This window comes from Oenanthe melanoleuca, chromosome 1A (assembly GCF_029582105.1).
Source record: "Oenanthe melanoleuca isolate GR-GAL-2019-014 chromosome 1A, OMel1.0, whole genome shotgun sequence".
In the NCBI taxonomy this organism is placed as follows: domain Eukaryota; kingdom Metazoa; phylum Chordata; class Aves; order Passeriformes; family Muscicapidae; genus Oenanthe; species Oenanthe melanoleuca.
In genome coordinates, this window is record NC_079334.1 from 52883432 (window position 1) to 52890429 (window position 6998).

Consider the following 6998-nt stretch of genomic DNA (forward strand, 5'->3'; position numbering starts at 1 on the left):
CTCGTCACTGTGTCTTATCAGAAAATGCATCTGATGAAAACTACAGCATGCCTCTCAAAGTTTCTGTTTGTTGAAAATGCTTTTTATTGTAATAGAAAAGAATCCTGAACTGCCTGCATAAACTGCTGACTGCTATGTAAATTTCTGAATGGAAACCTGGAAACATTTCCAGTAAGGGTCTTCTAGGCAGTGTCACACAGAAAAAAATATTAGTGGCTTATTATGGCAATTAATACAGGTACTGACCAGGAAGAGCAATATGTGATGAAAATATTAATGAGCACATGAATTAAATGAGCTGATTATTTTACAGATCATACAAACCCCCAAACTACGTAGAATGCTGTCCCTTCTAATTTTTATTTTAAGTTTATTTTTAATTTATCTTCTACAGAATAGAGTAATGGAAATCTTAGATTTCAATTTTCCTCTCCTTTGAAGAATTTTTCTGCTGAAACATTCTCCAGCCTTCTCAAAATGCACAGCATTCTGACAGTGTTAGCCCACAACATGCTACTTTGTTTGGGTTATGGGAAGAGAATTTTCAAAATAATTCTTGACATTTTCTTAAAATAATTTTTGTCTCAAAAATTATTTGATGATTCAAAATGATAAAAATAATTTAGGAGAACATGAATGCAGTCTAACAGACTGGGATGCACACTTCTAATTTAAGTATGCTAAAAAGCTTGCTCAACATTTTGAACAGTGAGTGTGTGCTTTCTCCACACAAAGGTGACTGCATGAGACAATACCAGGACTCATTTCTTTTTTGTTCTCAGATAAGTTTATCCTGCACCTTTTAAGTTGTTGCCTCAAAGTTTGAGCTCTTTGAGGAAACATTGTCCTGCACACAGGGAAGTCTCATGAGGATAATCTGCTTTTCTAGGGAACAAAAGTCAGGAATGTAATCATTATCCTAGAACTCAGTCATATGATGTGTTCCTGAGGTGGTATCTCACTGGTTTTTTTGCATTAACTGGTTGAACTACTTGCATAAATCCCAATAACTTGGTATATAGATTAGTCTACACAGTAAGAAATAGGGGACTTAATTTTAACCAAGAGAATTTATAGAGTAACTGGTGTCAGAGTATTTAAGAATCGGAAGAAATGGAGATGTTATAATAAAGGGAGATGGCAAATGATGAAATCAGAATAATATCAAAAAGTACTAGTTACTTTGCTTTTTTTAAATGCTGGTGCAATCTTCAGACTCTGCATTGCAACTTTTACAGTGTTCTCTCTTTTTTATTTAAACCTATATGCTTACGAGGAAGATAACCAACAAGGCAATTCAACTCTTTGTTTGTGTAAACACAGTTTACACGAGATCCAAGAGATAATGCTCCAGAAAAAATGCATATGAGGATTTAAGTTGCTAGCCAGGATGGATTCTAAAAATTTATTCCTCTATATACAATTTATTCCTTTATATATAATCTTTTTTTAAATATCCAATTGGCATGCTTTGCTTTCTCTTTCATAAAACTTTAGAGCCTGGCAATGACTAGTCTAAATCAAAGTAAATCTTCTGCTTGAGAATTTTCTTCTACAGGAAGAAGAAAACATAAAAAATAACTTCTAACTATCAGTTAAACTATTTACTTATTTTCAGGGATTCAAAAAAATCTAAGGAAAGATGCAGTTTGTCTATATATATAAATATCCTAAAAAGATATTACTAAAGTCTAACCACAATATAGACCAAGATGAACAGAAATGTGTAGATTTTTTCTTTCTGTCTTCTGAATGTGAAGCAGTTTTGAGGTTTTTTTTTTTTTTTTTTTTTAATAATTACTACATTCTGCTAACCTCAGAAGAAGAAAAAAAAGAGTCACTGAACTAGATATTGTGAATCATTAACATAGTTCACTGTCACAAATCTGAAGTTGCTTTAAACATACAAATTAATTTCAGGAACAATCCAAGGAGATTCTTAAAACTAGGGCAAAATTAATGATGTTACACAGAAAAGCAGTAGTAATTACGTCCAGTGGCTCAGCATGATTGCAGTTCCTCAGTGCCTTCTCAGCTTTACACAAATTATACAGCAACACTTGGCAGTGGAGAACATATAGCATCACATCTTAGAGGTCTGTTTAAAAGTAATTAGCAACACTGATTCACAGTCCAGCTCTGAAAATTACTGTATCTTTCAAAAGAATTAAAGGTAGCTAATCTTGGTTTTACCCAACCTTCAGAATATTTTTTTAGATTTAGCTCTGAAGAAAAAGAAGTTTATGCACTTTTGATGTATATCCATTCTACTTCCTAAAATCTGAGGGAATGTATTTAGGAGTAGACTTACCATAGAATAGCTTTAAGAAGACTACCTTAGTGGTGAACACCAAGACTCAGAAATGTAATTTATTTCTGAATTTGCTTAGAAAGTCATTAATCTGTCTGGTAGCATTCCCTTGGGTACCACAGGTACACAACAGCTTTAGCTTTCAGTCCTCATGATCCTGCACTACTAATACACTACACTATCAGTGTATTATCACTGGTTCACCTTTGGTCCCAAAATATGCACAGGCATGATCACTCCAAGGGGTATCTCCTGAAAGACTTCTCTTCTGGGATATATAAAATAATCTAAAAGAGTGTCTAAATATATCAGGACTTTGTAGCAACATGCCTCAATTTATATAGAGGACTGAGAGGACATTTGCAAGAATTTAGTTGGTTCTTGTGGTAATGATCCAAAACTCCAGGATTCCTTTCTTGCAGGTCAAAATTTGCATCGTGTTAGAACAAAGACGTGTGATTTCTTGGGTTCTTTTCAAACTTCTATTTGAACAAGAAATAGTTAATATGTTTATTCAGATTGAATTGTGGTTTTATGGTTAGACAATTCTCCCAGAAATGAGAAAACCATGTTTGGTTTCCTTCAGGTTGAAAAGAAAATAAAATATAACCTCCATGCAATGATGTAAGAATTGAACATTTACCTTCTCCTGTGTGCCTGAATAAAAACAACTTTTGTCCATGCACTGGATGTCTGAAATAATTATTCAATATGCCTGGTCAATCAAGTCATAAAAACATTTTAGGCATAGTTTTAACAGAGAACCTGTTTTCTGCAGTTTTGCCCACAGTTGCTTTTCACTCCTCAACGCTCTCATCAACAACATAAGTTCATTCTTCTTGTGCTATATGATCATCTTCACAGGAAAATTTGCCTGGATTAAAAATTGTTAGGATGGCAGTGTTTTATTTGATTCAATTCTAAGCCAGAGCTGTACAGTAGTGGCAGTACTGCATGCCTATTCCTACAGATTTAGGAATGGATGATCAATGGTACTGAAAAATAATTAACAAAATATCCCCTCTGTCCCAGTTTAGATTGTATTTAGATAGTTCTTGCCTTCCTTATCCTTCTTGTGTTACAAAATGGGGAAAAGGAAACCATCTTTTTATATTATCTTTAACTAAATTAAAGTTCATGTTAGCAACTAAAATTAAATATTGCTCTTTGCCAATATAAAAATACAGTGTGCTTTATTAATATGTATGTTGACCAGATCATGAAACAAATGGACTCATTCAAAGTCAACAAGTATGAATTCCTAAAGGAAATCAATGATTTTCAATTTGAAAGAGTAAACAAACACGTTCCTGCACTTTGGGCTGTGAACCTGGAGAGACACTATAAACTAATTTACTGTGGAGTTTATTAAATTAACAAATTAAAATTATGCATTTCCCTCAATGCACTTTGTTGTTTGAAATACATTCCAAGAGCTATCATAACAACTTTGAAGTTCAGTGTTTTTGTGGTAGTCTTTCACTTATGTTACTATCTTTAAGGTAAAATTATCACAACTCTGCAGACAGTGTTTTAGCCTTAGAAAAATATATTCTAAGTCAAAGCACCATTGTGGTCATTCATCCTAAGTGAGATTTGGATCCACATTCACAATAACAATTCACATTCATATTCATAATCCAGCACAGCATGCATTGCTTACTGCATTCTGCATTTCCATTCATGTTCAATAGAAACATAGAATCACGGAATGGTTTGGGTTGGGAGGAAACTTAAAGATCTAGTTCTAATTATCCTGAAATAGCAAGGATGCCTTTTACTAGGCCAGGTTGTTCAGAGCTCCATCCAACCTGGTGTTGAACTCTTCCAGGGATGTAGCACCCACAGTCTCTCTGGGCAGTATTCTAGTGTCTCACCAACCTTACAGTAAAAAAAATTTCTTGATAGTATCTAATAGAAACCTACTCTTTTTCAGTTTAAAGGCATTCCTCTTGTCCTAGCACTGCAGTTCCTGTTGAAGTGTTCCTCTCCAGCTTCCTTGTAAGCCCTCTTCAGATACTATCTACAAGGTCTCCATGAAACCTTCACCTCTCCAAGATGAACAGTCCCAACTTTCCCAGCCAGTCTTCTAACTATTGATGCTCAGTGTCAGAAACCAAAAAAAACCACTTCAATGGATGCAAAATTTAGCAGCTTCAGAAAATACTTGGGGGTCAGTGCTTAGACATGCAGGATGGCAAACCAGTAGGTGTCACTTCTGAGTGTAATAAAAAACATTTTTCTTTTTGAAATTTACAACACAAACAAGTTCTCTGTGGGTTGCTGTCTCAAGATTATGATGCAATGTATAATTTATTAATTAAAGTGGGAAGACATCTTTATGAATAAACTTTCCAAACATAAAAACATGGTTATAGCTTTTTTTTTTTAACCAGTAAGACTATTTAATTTGTTGTTACTATTCATCAAGTGATAGACTTTGTTCTGACAAACTAATTTCTTTAATCAGAAAAGAGCATTTCAGAAGATGGGTGTATAATAAGTGGCTTAACAGATGCTGCTCCATGTAGACTTTCTATTGATATATAGGATTGTTACTTTATTTTGTTAAAACTACCCAATTGCTTTGCTAAAAACAAATTTGAGCAGCATTGTAGAGTTTCCTTTTCTGTTAGCTGACTGCATGAAAGAGAAATGTGTTAGAGCAAAATCACCTTATGTGTATGTGCATAAAATTTTATCATCTGATTTACAGATTTCTTATATCTCAGAAACACATAGGTCAGTATACATTCAAGTAATGATCTGTTTTTACTGGGACTTCAGATCCTAGAAAATTTTTTAAAGTGTCTCTCTTTATTAAGGTTTGCACCTATTGAAAAGTAATGCCTATAAAATTATATAGTCAGAAATATTTCTGTGAAGAAAATCACAAAAAAATATAACTTTTCCACAAAAATGGAAAACTGCACAAATAAACATATGTGGACAGGAATGTGATTTTATATTTTAAGTAGAAAGACTTCAAATATTGGAATGACCAGAGTTCTCATCACTTCCATGCAAAATTGTATGTATAAAAATATGGCAAAGTAAAAGCCATGTAAAATACATTATTACATTTGTTTCTGGACATATTTCTTAAGGACATAAATTTTGATTAATGTTTTTCTCATTTTTAAAAAATTAGTAGGTTTTTGATTATTGTAAATATTAACAGGACATTAGCTTTCCATACTAACCCTAGACAACAAAAGGAATAAGATTCTCTAGCAGTATTTCCCAGTATTGTTACCAGTATTTTCCTTGCTGTGCTCTTGTGTGCTTAAACCTGCCTCAGCATTCTTCAAGAATCTCCATCATTCAGAATCTGCCTCATGAGTGACTGGTTGATCAATTTAAGAAGTGATGTCAGCAAGCACTATTTATCTTCTTGACACCAAGCTGGGGCACTGGAATAGCCTGTCTTGAAGAACCAGCCATATTCATTAGGTATCCTCATCCCAACATAAAGGGAGAGGACAAGCTAAGAGACATGGCTGCATGCTCTCTAGCAAAAAAAAAAAAAAAAAAAAAAAAAAAAAAATCCAAAAAGGTGACAAGGAGAAAAAGTTTCTAAATATGTTCAATATGTTACCAGATATTCAGAAATATATGGCAAACTTGAAATTAATAGTTTTATATCTGGTGTGATCCTTGTTCACTGAGAAAATTTTACAATGTACTACTGCATGATGTCATAACACCCTTGAAAACACTTTAAATTGCACTGCTGCCACCAACTGCAAAAGAACATAATAATAAATGAAAAGTATAGAAATATAAATGTAAATTCAGACAAACCCAGAAGGAGCAGGGAGAAATTCAGTCACTGGATGTGAGCAAGTAGAGGATAAAAAGGAAGAATATTCACAGCTATCAGAAAATATTAAAAAACCCTGTGAAATTATCACAATTCTATGTTATATAGATTCAGAGTCAGAATTCATTTTTTAGAAAAGAAGCAGAGAGAAAAGTAAGAATAAAGGCAGAAGGGAGAGGAGGAGGAGCTGTTCCACATGAAGAAAGAGAGAGGATGTGTTTTGAAAACCTTCAGTCAGGCAGAAACGAAGGGGAAGAAATGAGATCTTTTGGAGAAAGATGAAAAGCAGAAACAGCTAAAGATTAACACAGAAGTTCTTTCCTGGAACTGGGTTTTAAATTTTTCTTTTGCAACTGTATTTCTGAACTTTTGATAAAGATTCTGCCCTATAATTCAATTCACATTAAACTGTGTGGGCGGTTTATTTTTTTCTTTTAAATTTGCTCAGAAATATAAGAATCCCAGAGACTGAAAAATAACAAACACTCATCTACAGAAACAAAATATTTTCCACCAATACTGAGATAGAAGAGTAGGAAATCTGAGACTTTGCCTTTTGCAAAAAATGAAGGGAGAAAAAGGTTCCTAAGTAACAGAGAGATACCATCTGCAACAGCTCCATGTAAGACACAGGCCTAACTGTCTGAATAGCAAGAACTTTGGATTTCTTAACTAAGGCCTCTGTTTCCTATTTCATATTTCTGACTGCACACAGTACTGCTAATAATATTGTATATGGTTATGCAACCACCATGTGCAAGCAACATTCAAATACAGATCCAATTCTAAGAGAAACTGGAAGAGCAGACATAGAAGTGTAGTATGCATGTAAATTAGATCCTGGTTTAAGAGTGGAAATTGCAG